This window comes from Leopardus geoffroyi, chromosome D1, assembly GCF_018350155.1.
Source record: "Leopardus geoffroyi isolate Oge1 chromosome D1, O.geoffroyi_Oge1_pat1.0, whole genome shotgun sequence".
Taxonomy (NCBI): domain Eukaryota; kingdom Metazoa; phylum Chordata; class Mammalia; order Carnivora; family Felidae; genus Leopardus; species Leopardus geoffroyi.
In genome coordinates this window covers 68,683,724-68,703,914 of record NC_059329.1, presented here as the reverse complement: position 1 = coordinate 68,703,914, position 20,191 = coordinate 68,683,724, and the positions used below count along the sequence as shown (strand labels likewise).

Sequence of the window (20,191 nt, the reverse complement as noted above, 5' to 3'; positions counted from 1 at the left end):
TTTCCTGGCTCCATTTTTTAATTACACCCATCCAGAAAAGCACATAGGACCTTTTACATTCTAGTAACTACAAAGCAATCCCCCACGTACTCACCACTCCCATCAAAAAGCGCAACACTGCCAGCACAGTGAAGCCCCTTGCATATCCCTATCTGATCAGACCCACCCCTCCCTTAGGCTTTTATGGCATCTACTTCCTTGTCTCTTTAATTATGTTACCTGAGTTTGCCTCCCTAAAGAAAATAGTTTTGTTTTGAGCTATTTGTGAATAGACTCACAGTTGGGTTATTTGTGTGTCTGGCTTCTTTTGTTCAGTTATGTTTATCAGATTCATCCATGCTGTTGTGTGTAGCTACAGTGTATCCATTTTCCTGGCTGTATAGTATTCCACTGCATCCATATGCCATATTTATTTGTTGATACTGCTGTTGATGAATATTTGGGTTGCTTCCAGGTCTCGACTACTATACGCAATGCTGTCACGAACATTCTAGGTATGTGTATCCCGGTACAAATGTGCATGCATTTCTCCAGGTTTTATATCTAGAAGTGGAATTGTTAGGTCATAAGATGTGCACATCACCTCTTCATGAAATAATAGCCAATGGTGTTCCAAGTTGTTGTACCTCTTCTTCCTCTCTTGCATAACTGTAGCAGTGATTCCGATGGGAGGAGACCACAGGTCCAGAATTGCTGGTCCCACGGAGATGCTTCAGGAGGAAGAACTTCAGTTGAGAAATCAATCTGCGTGTGCCTTCGTTTCTTTCCTCATGTTACTGATGGAGCCTGTCAGCCCCTGCCTCACTGTTCCAGCCTCTGTGACTGGAGCTCCCCAAGGTGAGCCCACTACTCTCCCACCTCAGACTCACTCTACTGTGGTTGCCAGACTAATATGGTCAAAGACATGATAGGCAGTTGTCATCTGAAGGTTAGCCCAAGGGTAGTAGGACCCCAGCCATCAGATAGGAAGCCAGAAGAGATGATACACGGTGGGGTCTTTAGCAGGGCTTGCAGCAGGATGGCCCTGTCACATCTGGGGCCTGATGAGCAGGGAAGAGGAGACATTGGGACCCTCACTAGGCCCAGAGACCTGGGGCAGAGGCAGGACTGGCTTCAGCATAGCATATCACTCTGAGCCTTTGTATTACAGCAGAAACCCAACCTGAATGCTCTTAAACAAGTAGGAGAATTTGTTGGCTTATAACAAAATATAATGACAGGCCTGCCTTCAAGAGGAGCTTAATCAAGAAGAGTAAGATAAAGCTCCAAAGAAAAGACAAGATTCTAGAAGAGGATCAAAACCCAGCAAACCTCACAGAAGCAAGGTCTCAGCAGGATCTGTAACAGGGGGCAAGTTGGGGAGCAATGCCCTGTGTCTGGATACAGTGGGTGTCCCCAGAGTGTTCCTAGTGCCTAGTGGACCACTGACACTTGGGGAGCAGCATACTCACACAACCCTACAGAGGCCTGTTTGTACCCTCAGATTCCTGGAAAAAAAAGTAACGTATGCTGAGCATCTGGGAGGGTACTCAGGAAAAGAAAAAGTGAATGTCTGTACTAGACATGAACATCTTGAATATATTTTCTACACTAGAAATTGGGAATCAGGGTCTGAGTTAAAATTTGGCACTATTTTCAGGTAGGTGAGGAAATTTGGGTGTCAACATGAGGTTAGTGTTTCTGGGACATTTCTCTGATGTGTGAGATTAAAAGGAGAAAATATCTGAACTCGGCTGTCTTAGAAATCTTAGAAGTACAGTAACGGCATTGATTTTTAATAATATTTACTTGTTTTTTTTTTGGTTTTATTTGGGGGGGGTGCGGAGAGAGAGAGAGAAAGGGAGAGAGAGAGGGAGGGAGAGAGAGAATCCCAAGCAGGCTCTGCCCTGTCAGCACAGAGCCCACGTGGGGCTCCAACCCACAAACCATGAGATCATGACCTGAGCTGAAACCAAGAGCTGGATGCTCAACCGACGGAGCCACCCAGGCGCCCCTACTCGTTTTTTGTTTTGTTTTGTTTAATACAGAAAAAAAAAGAGTAAAAACCAATTGGCTCAAAATCCCACTGATAACCTCCTTGGCATTTTTCAAAAACAACACCTCTGCATGCTATTTATGCTAAAAGGTATTCAATGAAAAAACAAAACTCCTCTTCTTTAGCTCCCCCTTTCCACAGGGACCCACTAATCAGATTCTTATGTGCTTTCCAAAAAATTATTTCTTCATCAGACCCAGAGTAGAGGATTGGAGAATCATTCTGTTAGCTGTCCCACCTTAATGAGGGGAGACCCTCTGGCTCCCTCTCTGGCCAGTCCCCCTGCCCCAGCTCCAGGTAGCCTGTCCAATGGGCAGGGCTACACTGACCCTCCTCTCCCCGCTCCTGCCTCACCCCTACCAAGGCACCCCTCCTGAGGAATCTGACAGCAGGGGAATATTTACTGAATGAGAACACCCTGAAGGGAAAGATTTTTCTACTGATTATATGTCTGGCACCCTAGAACATCTTCTATTTTTTCCACGGTGATTCATCCAGGGATCATGAGAGACAGGCTGCTGGGAAAGATGCCGTTGCCTTCCCAAGCTTTGATCAGGGTTATACAATCTTGAGCTGATTTCTGCTTGGAAGCCCCCTCACTTCCCCCCTTGTTACTTATCCCCAAAACCTAGGGAAGAGGACCGTATAGCGCCTGGGGGTTATGTTAGCATGAAATCCTTTTTCGTAAGCATTGAGTCATATGATATGCCTCTGTATGACACTGGAAGATAGTGTGAGGCTCTCAAAAATTCTCATTTATTCATATCATATAATTCCTGAGAGTTTACCATGTATTCCTCTAATACCTTTGTACTAGGCTTTAAAAATTAGTCAAGTTTTCCTGAGGCTAAGAGAAGCAACTCAGGTATAAGGAATAACTTGCTCAGAGGTGCAAATGTCTGAGACTAAATGCCAAGGCCTCCTTGAAATTAGAATCTTAGAGTAAGTGAAGGCCAAAGTCAGAAACCAGGTTGGAAAGGTAAACTGGGGGTGGATGATGAAGGAGCTTGAATCCTAAGATCATCAATTTCGACTTCATTTTAAAGGCTGATGGAAAACTTTGTGGCTTATTAAGTAGGAGAATGGAACCATCCAGGGACCCCACACTCAAGTGAGGATGATTTGAGGAGTGTTAAGGTACGGGGTTATTTACTAAGGTTTGGGAAGCATGTAGTAAAACTACAAGGTGTACTGCTATTCCTGGAATAAGCAGCATCAGGGATGTAGGAAGGGGTGAGGGACAGGTGCCATTGCTTAAAGAGTCATGCAAATGTTTCCCTGAGAAGAGCTGTGGCCTTTGGTTGGGGTGACTCCACAGTGAGGGGGCCAGGGTGTAAATCCTCAACCTCACTGTCCTCCCCTTTTGACCTCTTGCTGGTACTCCCGATTGGCCAAAACCAACCAGAAGCCAGAAGCCAAGGGAGACCATTGTCATGTCCACACAGGTCAGCCCCCCCAGGGCCAAGAGCAGGACAGAGTAGATTTGCAGGGGCAAAGGACAGATGTCCAACAAGGCCATCTTGGGCAGAGTGGAGGGTGAATTAGAGGCAGAGGGACAGGAAGAGAGTACAAGGGTCTGAACTAACCTGGGTCATGGAGACAGGGAGGAAGAGAAAAATTTGAGCAATATTGAGGACTTAGAAGAGTCATGACCCTTTCACCCTTAGAAGAGTCATGAAACTAGGATAAGGGAGGTATCTAGGGTCACCTGGGTACCTGAGTGGATGGTGACCCCGTTACCTAGGAGAGGAGACAAGTCTAGGGGAAGGTGCTGCCAATGGAGAAAAAGAAATCACTCTTTTCTGGCTGGCCAGGGCAACCATGGGCAGAAAGGCGGATGACTTCCTGTGTCCCTGCTCTGGGCAGAAGCACAATGGCTTCCGGCATCTTTCTCCTTCCTTTTCTGAACCCTTCTGCTCCAGCACTTAGCAGCCCCCAATCACCCACTTCCACAGGGGTCTGACTTCCTCAAAGCATCCAGACTACAAACTGATTTCTTTGTTTTCACTGCGCTCCCTTTCTACTAGTCCAAGAAAACCCAGTCCTCCTTAAAGGGGAAAAAAGTGTAGGGGTGGAGGAGAGTGGGGAAAAAACAATGAGGAGTGACTGACTGCTAGTTCTCTGTGGAGATAGATGCATATTTTTAAAGGAACTACTGGGTTGAGTTTCTAATTAACAGATTATGAGGGGGGGGTGGTGTTTTAGTTTCAACTCTGGGCCCTCCCAGGGCACTCAGGATTCCAAACTCTGCCCAGCCCCCCACCTCCTCCGAAGTACACAGGGAAGCAACTTGGCGCCTACTCTACCATGCAAACAACCCCTAATCTGCATTATGTAGTGCTTGGGACTTTCAATGGTGGGTGAAAATTTTAAGTTTGACTTCTAAGAAGCGTGGGAGTAGGGTAGACCTAAACATAATCCTAAAACAACAAGGCCACTTCAGGGTGCTTTGCCAGCAGGGTCTCCAGGAGTGCCCTCTCCCTCCCCCAGTGAAACCCAATTGTTCTACCCACAGAGAGCTGCCTGAAAGGGGAGAGAGTCCCCGGAGCCCCCTCCCCATTCCTGACCTCCCCACCCCCATCCCTGAAGGTGGGTGTGTGGGAGGCCATGTTGCTAGGCAACTGGCTGTTGTCCTGCAGTTGCCCTGGTGACAAGGGCTTGTGTGTACAAGGGGGTGCTCCTGGGTCCTTGCTGAGTGTCTGTATAAGCAGGCTGGACTTTTCCACCATGATGCGTTCCTGGAAACCATGTCATAATGTGGTTTGTCAAAATTTCTCAGAGGAACAGCATTTGGTCTCCGTAAGGGGTTACGTTCCTGACTAAAGACGCAGCCAGAGATAAATCACAACTGTGATCAACAATCTGTCATAAGCAGAAGGCACAAGTGCCCAAATATCCTCAATGAGTTCTACGGCTAAAATTATGCTCCAAGCCTCACCACGAAGCTATCATTTGACTGCATGTGAGGCCCTATGCATCATGTTCATTCATTCACTCATTCACTGACATGAAGACTGTAGGGGTCATTGTGGCTCACTCCTAGCCTCATTTCCACTTCAGATGATTCGTCTTCTAAGACAACATTATGGGTCATGGTCCCTTAAAAAGATGTGTTGATGTCCTAACCTCTACTACCTTAGAATGTGACCTATTTGGAAATCAGGTCTTTACAGAGATCATGAAGCTAAAATGAGGTCATTAGGGTAGATCGTCATACAGTGTGACTGGTGTCCTTATAAAAAGGGGGAAATTTGAAGAGACGTGCACAGAGGAAAATGATGTGAGGAGACACAGGGAGAAGGCCACACGAAGACAGAGGTTTGGAATGATGCGTCTACAGGCCAAGGAATGCCAAGGATGTCAGGCAAACCACCAGAAGCCAGGAAGAGGCAGGGAAGGATTCCCCTACAGTCTGAAGGGAGCAGAGTCCTGCTGCTCTCTTGACTTCAGACTTCTAGCCCGTGAGATAATACATTTCTGTTGCTTTAAAACTGCCAGGCTTGCACCACCTTGTTTCAGCAGACCTAGGGAACTAATAATGGCCAACCATGGTAATCCCACTCTCTTGGCTCAATCCTGGCCAAAGAGCAGTAAGGAGAAGCTACTGGGCTGTTTCTGAGAAAGGTTCCACTTTTCCTTCTGCCTGTGCCTGGAGGTGACTCCAGGAATTGCTGTAGCCACCATACTGCGAGCCTAAAAGGCAAAACCCTCGTGGAGGAAGGCAGGGAGTACGTGCATAGGACCGGGGACAGATGACCTGTTGAGTTGCCATTTGAGCCAAGCCGGAGTGTGGCCAGCCTCTGCGCATCCTGTCACGTGAGATGATGGGGTTCCCTGAGGTTTAAGGCAGAAGGTAAAGCAGAGTCTCCTTGCTGACACAAGTGTCCTCCATGTGGGGTCAACTGTCACATGTGCTCAGCACTTCTCCCTGCCACCTCCTCCTGCTGACTGAGGCTACAGCCTCCTTCCAACTGCTATTCTGCATCTCGGTACTGACTGTGGTAGATTGTTTGCAAAGGTGGCCGTAATAGTTCCTCCTAGCCGTGCACTTCCCAGTCCAACTTGGCTGCCCCACCAGTACAAGGTGGTGTTTATCTTTCCATCCCTTAAATCCAGGCTTGGCCATGTGACCTGCCCTGCCCTGCCCTGCCCTGTGGGAAATTAACAAATGAGACATGAGCAGAGCTTTCAGAAGCACTTGGGAAGTCGGGCTTGCTCTGTGGGCTTCAGTTGGAAGCCCGAGACCATGATGCAAATGGCCTGAGGCAGCCTGCTGGAAAGGCCACTAGAGGAGAACTGAGGCACTCCGGCTGACAGTTGCCACTAATTGCCAGCTCTGTGGCTAACCTTTCTTGGATTAGTCAACCTTAGTCAACAGCGACATGAATGATCCCAGGTAAGACCAAGAGAAGTGCCACTGAGCTGAGCCCAGCCTGAATTTTTGACCCACAGAACCACAAGCAACTAAAATGGCTAGTTTTAAGCTACTAAGTTTTGGGGTGATCTGTCACATAGCAATAGCTAACCAAGGAACTGGCAGATGGTCCCCAATCTGGCACAATCCCCTCAGGCTCATTCCCAGGCCAGGCACTGGGTGGGACACTATGGATACAATCATGAGAAAGAACAGACCTCATCTCTGTGCTCTTTCTCTCTCTACTTTTTTTTTTTTTAACGTTTATTTATTTTTGAGACAGAGGGAGACAGAGCATGAATGGGGGAGAGTCAGAGAGAGAGGGAGACACAGAATCAGAAGCCATCAGCCCAGAGCCCGACGCGGGGCTCGAACTCACGGACCGTGAGATCATGACCTGAGCCAAAGTCGGACGCTTAATCAACTGAGCCACCCAGGCGCCCCTCTCTAATTCTTTTTAAGTTTCTTTATTTATGTTGAGAGAGAGAAGGAGAGACAGAATCCCAAGCAGGCTTCACGCCATCTGCACAAAGCCCGATGCGGGGCTCAAACTCACCAACTGTAGGATCATGACCTGAACCGAGAGCAAGAGTCAGACGCTTAACCGACCGCACCACCCAGGCGCCCCTGCTCTCTTTTAATATTAGCATGTGCCAGGCACTGTGCCAAAGGCGTTCGATGTGTTAACCCGAATGACAGTGTTAGTAATTACTACCATCTTACGGCTGAGGAAACCAAATCTCAGCCCCAAACAACCAGCCTGTGAAGTTTTCATTCGGTATGTGTTTGTTTTGTGACAGCATGTGATTCTAAGTCACCTGCTCTTTCTTTTTTTTTTTTTTTTTTAATTTTTTTTTTCAACGTTTATTCATTTTTGGGACAGAGAGAGACAGAGCATGAACAGGGGAGGGGCAGAGAGAGAGGGAGACACAGAATCGGAAACAGGCTCCAGGCTCTGAGCCATCAGCCCAGAGCCTGATGCGGGGCTCGAACTCACAGACCGCGAGATCGTGACCTGGCTGAAGTCGGACGCCTAACCGACTGCGCCACCCAGGCGCCCCTCACCTGTTCTTTCTAAGTGGCTTTGATAGTTACCTGAGTCCCAGCAGCCCAACCATCATTCCGTGGATGCTGAAACCCCTTCGGTTCTTTTCTTTAATGAAATTGTTGCCCAAACCCCTGTCCTCCCTATAAAATGCCAAGCCATGATTTTCAGAATGACACTGCAGTGCATACTCTTCCAATGGGAAATGACTCAGGGTGCATTTTATTAGACTGGAGATTGAGAAGAATGTGGACTTTTCTACAAAACTCTGATTTGGGTACTTTATCATTTCAAACGTTTCCGAATAATGAAGTAGCATTTGTACACAACTGGCTTTTTCTAGGCCCTTCGTTTTTATTGTTGAATGTTTTATTTAGATATATCTTCAAATTGCTTAGGGTAGGAGATGGGGCTACTAGAAGAGGGAAGGAGGAGAGAAGAAACCAGCACCGGGTCTGGCTGCAGGGGACCCAGAGCATGGGTTAACTGCACGAGTGAATGGATCAATGAATGAATGAAACCATCATTGAGCAGCATATCCAAGCGACCCATCCTCCGCTCCTTGTCACCTGCGAAATAATATCCAGACATCTTATGTACTTCAAATGCTCGGGCCTCAGGCCCATCTCGAGGAACTGGGGACAACCTGAGACCCAGGCCAGAGCAGTGGCGGATGTGAGCCAGAAGCCCTGAGGCAGTCACCAGCCCTTCCCCTCCTGGGCACCTGCTGGTTTATCAAGCCTCTCCGAGTGGTTCCCTCCTGGGCTCCTCAGAGCACCCCACCAGGCATCAGAGTGGGGATCATTCCTGTTGTACACTTGGGGTCTTGCACCTGGGTCTGGAAGGGGCACAGCTACCAAGGGAGGAAGGAAGTCAGGGTGGACCTGTTAAGCTGGACACCAGTGTGGTGAGGCCGATTCAAACCTGGGGAGCTGAGCAAGTTCCCCAATGACACTCACACGCTTAGTTTTGTCCTCCCACCAGACAATGAAACTGTTGAGCTTTGACTTGTCAATTAAATGATGAGAATAACAAGAAAACTGTATGTCCATTTTCAAAGGCTACAGCCCTTCACCTCAGATTCTGGTAGCATCTCCTAGGGTCTGAGCTCCCCACTCCCCCATCCTGCCCCCAGGTGAGCACTGCCTTGGAAGATCAGAGGGCTGATCCCCTCCCCTGCTGGTTGGGGCCACACAGCACAGGCTGCCTTCAGTGCCACATCCCACGCCCACATCCTGGTCCTAAGAGTTATGGAGCAGCAAAACCAATAGAGCCATTCGGCCCCCCAAATCCAAGGGCCCCTACTTTTAGCTGCTGTTTACTGAAAAATTGGGGCAAAGAAGCAGAATGAGGATGGGTTAAAAGCATCAATCCTCAGTTAAACCCACTGACTATTTTCCTACCTAAAAACCTAGAGCATGAAGAAGTGATCTAAATGTTTTGGGGGGGGGGGGAGAGGGCTCTCAAAATCTGCAAAATGTCAAGTTAGCCTAACTTACTGAGGGGCAGTGACCCCCTAGAGCCCTTCAGAGGAGGGTAACTAGGATGGCTCTGACACATGAGGGACAGCCAAAAGATGCGGTAACGTAACATTCATCCTGGAAAGCAGGTGGGTGGGCACTGTTTTCAAACTTCTGGACAGCTCCAATGGGGGAGAGGGGTGGGCTTGTTCAGAGGGGACTTACAAGTGTGGACAGTGAAGGAAGGCCACACGGAGGTAAATGGCAGGAAGCTGCGGAAAAGCCAACAGTCAAGAGCCATCCAGACACAGGACAGGCTGGCGTGTAAGGTAGTGAGTTCCCCGCCCCTGGAGGTATCCAAATACTTATTCATTCATTTACTCTGTCAATATATATGTCTTAAGGTCCAGCAATAACTTGAGTGCCAGACATGCGAGGTTCCTGCTGTCAGGGAGCTTATATTTTAGTGGGGAAGACAAATAACAAAAAAGTAAAAAACTAAACATAAAAAACCCAAAATATATATTCAGCAGAATTATAAAAAAAAAAATTAAATAGGGTTATGAGAGAGTGTGGGCCGGGTGTCTCCTGTGCACGGCGTGTTAAGGGTCAATATCAAGCAGAAGCAGAATGGCCTCTTAGCAGGGCAGGTGTTAAGAACCAGATGCAGCTCTTTGAAACCCCTTCCATTCTGAGCCCACGACCTCACACAATACTACATGCCCATTTGCTCACTAAGGACTACTGGGTGACTCCTCCCCAGAGAGTGGTATGGCTGAAGGAACCTTGAGCAGAGTACCCCCCCCCCGCCCCAGGTGCGTGGCTGGGGCCAGGGGCCCTGGGCACAGTGGGGTGGTAGCTTCCCCTGTCTCCCACCTGCTACCTCCTCACATCCTGCCTGTCTCACGGGCTTGGCTGCATAATCGCTGGGCCAGGATTTAGAGCCAGCGCAGCAAGGAGCTTGTAAATCTTCTCTCACATCATGAAATGCCAGCAATTTCACAGCCAGGGACTCCTGTTCTCATAAAGTCCCCACACCAGCAGACTTGCATCTAAAAGTGTCCTCTGGGCTGACGGATTGATGTTGGAGCCTCTCTGGAGCCAAACACGGGGACAGGCTGCCTCTGCCACCCGCTTGGCTACTCTGAAGCCCCCAGAAGGAAAGGTCATGATTACCAGGCCAGATTGCTGGAGCTGTGCCTGCAAAGGAACCCTCAAACACGGTGCCCTGAGGAGTAGAGGAAGAGAATGGCCACCTCACACTGGGAACCAAGGCCACACTGACCTTCAAGACTATTTGAGGGGAAAAATATTTCCGAGCAATATGCATAGTTGGAATCCATATGGGGACATATCCAATTACATTTAAATGTTTTTAATTTTTTTTTTTTAATTTTATTTTTGAGAGAGAGAGAGAGGTCAGAGTGTGAATGGGGTATAGGCAAAGAGAGAGGGAGACAGAGAACCCAAAGCAGGCTCCAGGCTCTGAGCTGTCTGCACAGAGCCCGACAGAAGGACTTGAACCCACGAACCATGAGATCATGACCTGAGCCAAAGTCACACACACAACCAACTGAGCCACCCAGGCTCCCCCCAGATTTGCCAGTGACCCTTAACCCTGGCTCCATTAGAATGACCTGTGGAGTTTTTATTTAAAAAATTTTTTTAACGTTTATTTATTTTTGGGACAGAGAGAGACAGAGCATGAACGGGGGAGGGGCAGAGTGATCGGGGGAGGGGCAGAGTGATAGGGAGACACAGAATCGGAAGCAGGCTCCAGGCTCTGAGCCATCAGCCCAGAGCCTGACACAGGGCTCGAACTCACGGACCACGAGATCGTGACCAGAGCTGAAGTCGGACGCCCAACTGACTGAGCCACCCAGGCGCCCCACTGTGGAGTTTTTAAAAGCCTTACAGAGAGAGGCAGTTCCCACCTATGGAGACTCCAACCCAGTAGAGTCTAGAAAGGATCTCCTGCATCTGTATGTTCCACAGGGAAGGATTCATCACTTAGTTCATAAGAAAAACTTTGAAGGACAATGTGGCAGCCTTCCAAGATGGTCCCCGATGATCCCCACTTCCTGGTCTTTATGTGCTCATATAATCCCCTCCCCTCAGAGGGGGCTAGACCTAGTGACTCACCTCTATGAACAGAACAAGGCACAAAATGACGGAATGTTGCTTTTAAGACTAGATTACACAAAGACTGGGACTTCTATTTGAGTCCCCCCTCTCTTTCTCTTGCCCTCAGGGAAACTGGCTGTCATGTTGCCAGTCACCCTATGGAAAGACTCATATGGCAAGGAAGTGGTGTCCCCCACCAGTAGCCAGCGAGGACTGGAAGCCTGACCACAGCCTGCACGTGAGCTTGGAGACACAATCTCTCCCAGTCAGGTCTTGAGGTAACTGCTCCACTGACATCTTGATCCCAGCCTTATGACTGATCCTGAGACAAAGCACCCAGAAAAGTACTCCCAGATCCCTGACCCCCAAAAACTTTGAGATGATAAATGTGAGCTGTTTTAAGCTATTACGTTTTGGGGATAATTTGTTACGCAGCAATAGATAACCAATACAGACGTATGTAACAAAATTTTGGTAGTGGTTTATGTCTGAGTGGTGGGATTATGAGGGATCTGTATTTTCTTCCGTTTGCTTATCTATATTTTCTGATTTTTTATATTCCATGAATTACATCCAAAATGAAAAACTAAAAATCATTTTCAAATCATATTTGAAAAAAACTTTGACAGGAAAACATAGGAGAAAACCTTTGTGAACTTATGCTAGGCAAAGCTTTCTGAGACAAGTCACCAAAAAAGGGGATGCCCAAAGAAAGATAAATTGGACTTTATCAAAACTCAGAACTCTTGTTCTTCAACAAACATCATTAACCAAATAGGAAAGACAAGCTCCAGACCAGGAGAAAGATTTGAAAATCATAGATTTGATAAAGGACAGGTTTCCAGAATATATGGACAACAAGAAGTAGACACATAACTCAATTGAGAAATGAGCAAAAGGTTTGAATAGAATCTTTTCTATTTCTCCAAAGAAGATACACAAATGGCCAATCATCACAGTCGCTAGGAAAATGTGAATTCAAGCCACAAAGCTACACCAATATATGCCTATTAGAAGGGCTAAAATTGAAATGGCAAGTGTTGACCAGGATGTGACAGAAGTGTCACCTTCATACACCACTGGTGGGAATGTAAAATGTGGCAGATACTTTGGTTTCTTAAAAAATTAAATATGAACTTGCCATACGACCAACTCCTAGGTATCTCCCCAAGAGAAGTGCAAACGTCCACACAGACTTATAAGCAAATATTCGTAGCAAAAATTGGAAACAACCCAAATTTCCATCAACAGGTGAATGGATAAACAAAATGTGGTCTATCCATACAAGATACTGTTCAGCAATAAAAAGGAACTCAGTCCTGACTCATGCTACATCACCACACCACACAAACAGTATGCTAAGGGAAAGGAACTACACAATAAAGAATATATATTGTGTGATTCTGTTTATTGGAAATGTCTAGAAAAGGCAGTTCTACAGCTAGAAAGCAGATCGGTATTGTCTGGGGCTCGAATGGGAGTTTGACAGCAAAGGAATAGGAGGAAATGTTCTGGGGTGATAAAGATGTTCTAAAACTGAACCGTAGGGATGGTTGCATGATTGTCTACGTTTACTAAAAATCACTGAATTATACGCTTACCGTGGGTGAATTTTATGTTGTGTAAATCATACCTCAGCAAAGCTATAAAAAAGTTATGTCTATAAACTTGGACCCAGTAAGTTCATGTCAAGGGCATAATCAGAAATGTACACAAAGACATATCAAGGATGCTCATAACAGTGTTTTTTTTAAGTTAATGAAAAACTAGAATCTGAATGCTTAGTAACAGATAATAAATGATTAATAAGTGGTGATGCACTCGCTAGACTAGTATGTGACCATTAAGAATGGTATTTACCAAGAATTTTTAACAACCTGGGGAAATGCTTAGGATAGAGTACAAAAGCTGTTCCGGTGGCCTGATTTCTCCATGAGCAAAGAGTCTATAGATAAATGTTTATTTTTAAACACACTTGAATTTGTTCTGTGTGAATGCATCGAATGCATTCTGTTGAATGCGTCTGTACATGCAACACAACCAGATGTATATATATAGACTTTTTTCCTTCTGGATATGTAGAAATAGTAAACAGCTGGTGATTATATAAGTAATTCTTATTGTTTGTTTTGTCCTTTATCTTTTCTGATATGTTTCTTCAAAAAGCATGTATTCATTTTAAAGTCTGAAGAAAAAAAGAAAGAAAGGAAAGCCATGGCAGGCCTCTCTTCTCCTTGTCAGAGGAGGGGCTGTTGTTTCCTGAGTGAGGGGTACACCCTGGCCTCAATACAATGAGACAGAGGGCCTATCAGCTACTGCAGATATAAATGGCAGCCAACACACCTGGAAACAGCTGTCTCAGTCCATTCGTCCCAGCTGGGACTCATTGATCTTAAAACAGGGCCAGCCTTAATGCAAGGACACTTCCCTTTTCATTAGCCAAGAGGAGGAGCTCCTACCAGGGAAAGGTCTCCAGGGGCTGGTGTTTTGTCACTGCAGCAAAGGGAAGGTAACAATGATCTTAGAAACAGATGCATGAGACTTACTAGGAACTGCTGGACAAATACCACGTAATTTCACTCATATGTGGAATTTAGGAAACAAATGAGAAAAGGGAAAAAAGAGAGAGAGAGAGAAGCAAACCTAGACACACACTCTTAATTTTAGAGAACAAACTGATGGTCACCAGAAGGGCGGTGAGTGGGGGAATGGGAGGATAGGTGATGGGGATTAAGGAGGGCACTTGTGATGAGCACCAGATGCTGTATGGAAGTATTGAATCACTATATTGTACACCTGAAACTAATACTATTCTGTATTTTAACTCACTGGAATTAAAAAAAAAAAAACTTTTAAGAAACCTGCTGGAAACCCAGTCTATAAGCTGGGAATCACGGGGAGAACCTAAACCTGGGGGGGGAGAGAGACGAGGGTTTGACTCCTGGTTTTGCTACAGAAGCCACACTCTGTGGAGTCTGGAATGAGCTACAGATTTAAACAGAAATTCAGTTTCCCCACCTTTAGATGGGAGACGATTAGACTGCCTATTTCCAAAATGGAAATCTACATCATTGGCTAATAAGAGTCAAGGAATAAAGGGGATAGATTCGTGCCCCAGAGCTAACATAACAAATTATCACAACCTGGGTGACTTAAAATGACAGAAATTTATTCTCCGAAATTCTGGAAGCTAGAAGTCCAAAATCAAGGTGTTGGTGACATGCCCTCTCCAAAAGCTTTCTGGAAGACCTCGTCTGGCTTGTCCATGGCGGAATCCGCAAAGACTAGAAGAATAGTAACAGGTACATGCTCAACAGAATTTATACAAATAACAAACTGGTGAATAATTCAGAGGACAATGTATTATGTTTTGTTTTATTATAACCTTTTTACTCCTAAAATAAAAGCAATATATGTTCATTTTATAAAATACCTAAAACACACATAAGCAAAAAGCTTAAAATCTGCCAGAATCACACCTTTTGCAGATAAACTACTAATATTATTGCATATAATTAATATGCAATAATAATAATGCAATATTATTGCATATAGTTATCCAATATTTATATGGTAACTTTTTTTTAAACATCATACTGTAAACACATTGTTGTAACCTGATTTTTACACCTAACATTTTATGAATATCTTTCTGAATCATTACATATATTCCTTGACCTACCATGGGGTTACATCCTAATACACCCATCCTAAGTTGAAATATTGTGAGTCAAAAATGCAGGCACACATTGGATATACCGTGGGTTTAGTTCCAGACCACCCCAAGAAAGCGAGTATCACAATAAAGTGAGTCGAATGAATTTTTTGGTTTCCCGGTGCGTATAAAAGTTATGTTTCCACTAATACTATAGTTTATTAAGTATGCAATAGCATTGTGTAAAAAAAAAAAAAAAAAAAAAAAAGCTCTGTACATATCTTAATTTAAAAATAATTTCTTGTGGGGGCACCTGAGTGGCTCAGTCGGTTAAGCGTCTGATTTTGGCTCAGGTCATGATCTCACAGTTCATGAGTTCGAGACCCACTTTGGGCTTTGTGCTGATAGCTCAGAACCTGGAACCTACTTTGGATTCTGTCTCCCTCTCTCTCTGTCCCTCCCCTGCTCATGCTGTCTCTCTCTCCCTCCAAAATAAATAAATGTTTTAAAAAAATGTTTTTAATAAATAAATAAATAAATAAATAAATAAATTCTTGGGGCGCCTGAGTCGCTCACTTGGTTGAGTGTCCGACTCTTGGTTTTGGCTCAGATCATGATCTTGTAGTTTGTGAGTTTGAGCCCTACATTGGTCTCTGCACAGACAGTGCAGAGCCTGCTTGGGATTCTCTCTCTCCCTACCCCTCCCCTACATGCTCGCTTGCTCTCTCTCTCTCTCTCTCTCTCAAACAAATAAGCATTACAAAATAATTTCTTGCTAAAAAATGCCAACCATCATTTGAGCTTTCTGGGAGTCGTAATCTTTTTGCTGGTGGACTGTCTTGTCTCAGTGTGGATGGCTACTGACTGATCAGGTTGCTGGGTTGCTGAAGGTTGGGCTGGCTGTAGCGATTTCTTAGAGTAAAACAACATTGAAGTTTCCTGCATCAATTGACTCTTCCTTTCATGAATGATGTCTCTGTAACACACAATGATATTTGATGGCATTTTACCCACAGCAGAACTTCTCTCAAAATTGGAATTAATCCTCTCAAACTCTGCTTCTGCCTTATCAACTAAGCTTATGTAACATTCCAACTCTTCTGTTGTCATTTCAACAGTCTTCACAGCCTCTGCACCAGGAGTAGATTCCATCTCAAGAAAACCCTTTTTTGTTTTTCTCCTCAGGAAGCAACTCCTCATCTGTTCAAGTTTTATCATGAGATTGTAGCCATTCAGTTCCATTTTCAGGCTCCACTTCGAATTCTCATTCTCTTGCTTTTCCTGCCAGGTCTGCAGCTACTTCCTCCACTAAAGTCCCTCCTCAAAAGTCATCCATGAGGGCCCAAATCATCTTCTTCCAAACTCTTGTTATTGTTGATATTTTGTCCTCTTCCCATGAATCACGAATATTCTTAATGGCATCTAGAATGGTGAATCCTTTCCAGAAGGTTTTCAACTGACTTTGCCCAAATCTATCAGAGGAATCACGATCTATGGCAACTACAGCCTTACAAAATATGTTTCTTAAATAATAAGACTTGAAAGTCAAAATTACTTGGATCCATGGGCTGCAGAATGGATATTGTGTTACAGGCATGAAAATGTGAGTCTTGTTGTACATCTCCATCAGAGCTCTTGGGTGACCAGGTGCATTGTCAATGAGCGGTAATATTTTGAAAGGAATCTCTTTTTCTGAGCAGGTCTCAAATATTAAATATTCAGTGGACTTAAAATATTCATAAATCAGGTTGTAAACAGATGTGCTGTCATCCAGGCTTTGTTGTTCTATTGATCGAGCACAGGCACAGTAGATTGCACACAATTCCTAAGGGCCCCAGGACTTTCAGAATGTTCCATGAACAATGGCTTTAACTCAGAGTCACCAGCTGCATTTGACTCTAACAAGAGAGTCAGTCTGTCCTTTAAAGCTTTGATGCCAGGCACTGACTTCTCTTCTCTAGCTATGGGAGTCCCAGATGATATCTTCTTCCAGTAGAAGGCTGTTAGGTCTACATTAAAAATCTGTAATTTAGTGTAGCTACCTTCATTAATTCTTTTAGTTAGATCTTATGGACAACTCACTGCAACTTCTATATAAGCACTTGCTGCTTTACCTTGTGCCTTTATGTTACAGAGATGGCCTCTTCCCTTAAACCTCATGAACCAACCTCTGCTAGCCTCAAACTTTTCTTCTGCAGTTTCCTCACCACACTCAGCCTTTCTAGAATCGAAGAGAGTTAGGTCCGTGCTCTGGATTAGGCTTTGGCTCAAGGGAATGGTGTAGCTGGTTTGATTCTCTACCCAGACCACTAAAACTTTCTCCATATCAGCAATAAGGCTTTTTAACTTTCTTATTATTTGTGTTTTCACTGGAATAGCACTTTTAATATCCTTCAAGAACTTTTCTTTTTCATTTATAACTTGGCTAACTGTTCGGTGTGAAAGGTCTAGCTATTGGCCTAACTCAGCTTCCTTACTAAGCTTAATCATTTCCAACTTCTGATTTAAGGTGAGAGACAGGGTGCCTGGGTGGCTCAGTTGGCTGAGCATCCAACTCTTGATTTCAGCTCAGGTCATGATTCCAAGACCATGGGGTCAAGCCTTACATCAGGTTCTGCTCTGTATGTGGAGCCTGCTTGGGATATTTTCTCTCTCTGTCTCTCTCTCTCTCCTTCTGTCCCTTGCCAGCTCATGCACTCTCTCTGTCTCTGTCTCTCTCTGTCTCTAAAAAAAAAGACATGTGACTCTTCCTTTCACTTGAAACCTAGAGGCTATGGTAGGGTTAATAACTGGGCTAATTTCAATATTCTTGCATCTCAGGGAATAGGGAGGTCTGGGGAGAGGGAGAGAGATGGGAGGACGGCCAGTCAGTGGAACAGTCAGAACATATACAACATTTAAGTTCACCACCTTATATGAACATGGTTCACAATACCCCGAAACAATTACAATGGTACCATCAGAGATCACTGATCATAGATCACCATAATAAATAATGAAAAAGCTTAAAATATTATGAGAATTACTAAAATTGTGAGGCAAACACAAGAAGTGAGCAAATCCTGTTGGAAAAATGGTGCCAATAGACTTGCATGGTGTGGGGCTAACACAAACCTTCAATTTGTTTAAAAAAACAAACACTGTATCCACAAAGTGCAATAAAGCAAAGCACAATAAAAAGAGATATGCCTATTCACCTAACCAACCTATCATAGCCTCACCTAGCCTACCCCAAACGTGCTCAGAACATTAGCCTACAGTTGGGCGAAATTGTCTAATACCAAGCCTATTTTATAATGAAGTGTTGACTGCCTAGCGTAACATATTGAACACAGTACTGAAAGCGAAAACCAAAATAGTTGTGTGACCACAGAAGGGTTGTGAGGGTATCGGTTGTTAAACCCTGTGATGGTGTGGTTGACTGGAAGCTTCAGGTTCGTCATATCGCTAGCCCAGGAACAGATCAAAATTCACAATTCAGACTACTGTTTCTACTGCGTGTGTGTCACTTTCACACCGATGTAAAGTTAAAAAAAATCCTAAATTGAGGGGCACGTGAATGGCTCAAGTCTTAATCTCAGGGTCACGAGTTTAAGCTCTGCATGGGGCTCCTTGCTGGGAGTGAAGCTTACTTAAACACACACACACACACACACACACACACACACACACACACACACTCGTAAGTAGAACCACTGTAAGTCAGGGATCATCTGTATGTAATATCCGACCCTATCAAGTTTTTTGGTTGTATGGTGGGATGACCTATTGAAATACTAACCAAGTTTCCCCTACCCTTCTGAATGTCCTCCTTTTCTGAGACCCTTCCTCCAATCAGACAGCTGTTGAACTGAGCTGGTATCATTGCCTCAGGAAATGGACCGTGTAAGAAACACAGACGGCATTCAAGCTTTGAGACGGCAGATTACAGATGACTGCAGATTACAGATGACTATAGATCCCTTGCCACGGCTCCCATGAAGAAGCAGGGTCTATGTCCCCTCCTGGTGAAGCCAAGTGGGTTTTGTGATTCTGCCAGTAGAATAAGGCAGAGGTGATGTCGTACCGGTTGGGATACCCAAGACTGAAGAGACTGACAGCAATTGTTTCCTGTTTCTGGAGCCAGGTCTCAGAGCCTCCTAGTAAGAAGGCTGACTATCCTGAGGCCGCCATTGTGTGAGAATCCCCAACTTCATGGAAAAGCCTTGGAGGATGAGACTTCATGTGAAGAGAGAGTGTGAGGCTGGGAAGCACCCTTGCACCAGACATGGACGTGAAGACCCAACATGGAAGGGTATCCTTTACCCCTTCCAATCCCTGCTCAATTCCTGACCCACAAAACAGTGACCAAAATAGGGTTGCTGGATTCAGCAAATAAAAAGAAAGGACATCGGTTAAATTTGAATTTCAGATCAAGAACAAGTAATTTTCTGGTCTAAGTATATCCCCAGTATTGCATGGGATATACTTATACTAAAAAAAAAAAAAAAAAGTACATTATCTAAAATCCAAATTTAACTGGGATTAAGTTTTATACATATAGTATTTGAAGATAAATTTTAATTTTTTAACACTTAAGAATAAAATATACACAGGTAACATATTCACCATAGTTCATCTGGCAACTCTAGACCAAATTAAAATGTATGTTTTATACCACCAATTTATAGGGTAGCTTGTTATTCAACAATAAAAAACCAAAACAGCAGCAACAGAAAGGAATTGGCGATGGAGAATACACCCGATGTGGAGCTAGAGTCGCTGGACGGAGCTGTTTTTCTCACTCTTGAGAGGAAAACAAAAACAAACACCAAAAAAAACTTCTTCAATGGGAGAAAAAGAGAAAGAGAGAGGCTAGGACAGGAGCAGGGTCTACTGCACTACATTGTCCCCTCCCTCTCCCGGGCACAGTCCCCTCGTGTAGGGGTGGGTGAGGGAAAGGACGGTGTCACACGCAGACACAGGGGCTGATCTCAGAAAGCAGAAGGAAACAGGCTTTGCTTTCAGGGTCATCAAGGACATTCGAGAGATGCCCTTTCACTGCCACAGAGCCAGCGCACCCAGAGGGACTCAGGATGGAGGAGCTGGTGTGGACAAGGGACCCAGTAACAAATGGCAAGGAGGCCCTCTCTCTGCAACACTTACTGCCATCCCACTTCAACCAACATACGTCACCATACACCTTCCCCGGCCCCAGGAGAGGGGTCAAGGCAGCCCATGAACTTATTGGGATTATTTTCCCCCATGTAGTGAGATATGTCTAAAATAAAACTCATCTCAGGCACTGGAAATAATGAGATGTATGTTTCTAGCCCACCCGAGTTAATAGACTAAGATTTCTACCGGCTACAGCCATAAACCATTTGGTACTGCCCTGGTGTTGATATATTTAAATTTGAAAACTTATATTTTTGTACGTTAATACTAACACCCCTCAACTCCATTTCATACACCACGT

At 44.8% G+C, this 20,191-nt stretch overlaps 2 long non-coding RNA genes across 2 annotated transcripts; one reads left to right on the top strand and one right to left on the bottom strand.

Moving 5' to 3' along the window:
* Positions 1 to 692: 692 nt before the first annotated feature.
* Positions 693 to 11,485, top strand: LOC123602576. The gene is made up of 2 exons (XR_006714505.1): positions 693 to 837; positions 11,206 to 11,485. It is a non-coding gene; the product is annotated as an uncharacterized LOC123602576 (long non-coding RNA).
* A 2,741-nt stretch (positions 11,486 to 14,226) lies between these two features.
* On the bottom strand, positions 14,227 to 16,417 carry LOC123602575. The gene is made up of 2 exons (XR_006714504.1): positions 15,524 to 16,417; positions 14,227 to 14,362 (listed from the first exon to the last, which is right to left on the bottom strand). It is a non-coding gene; the product is annotated as an uncharacterized LOC123602575 (long non-coding RNA).
* Between the last annotated feature and the right edge of the window lie 3,774 nt (positions 16,418 to 20,191).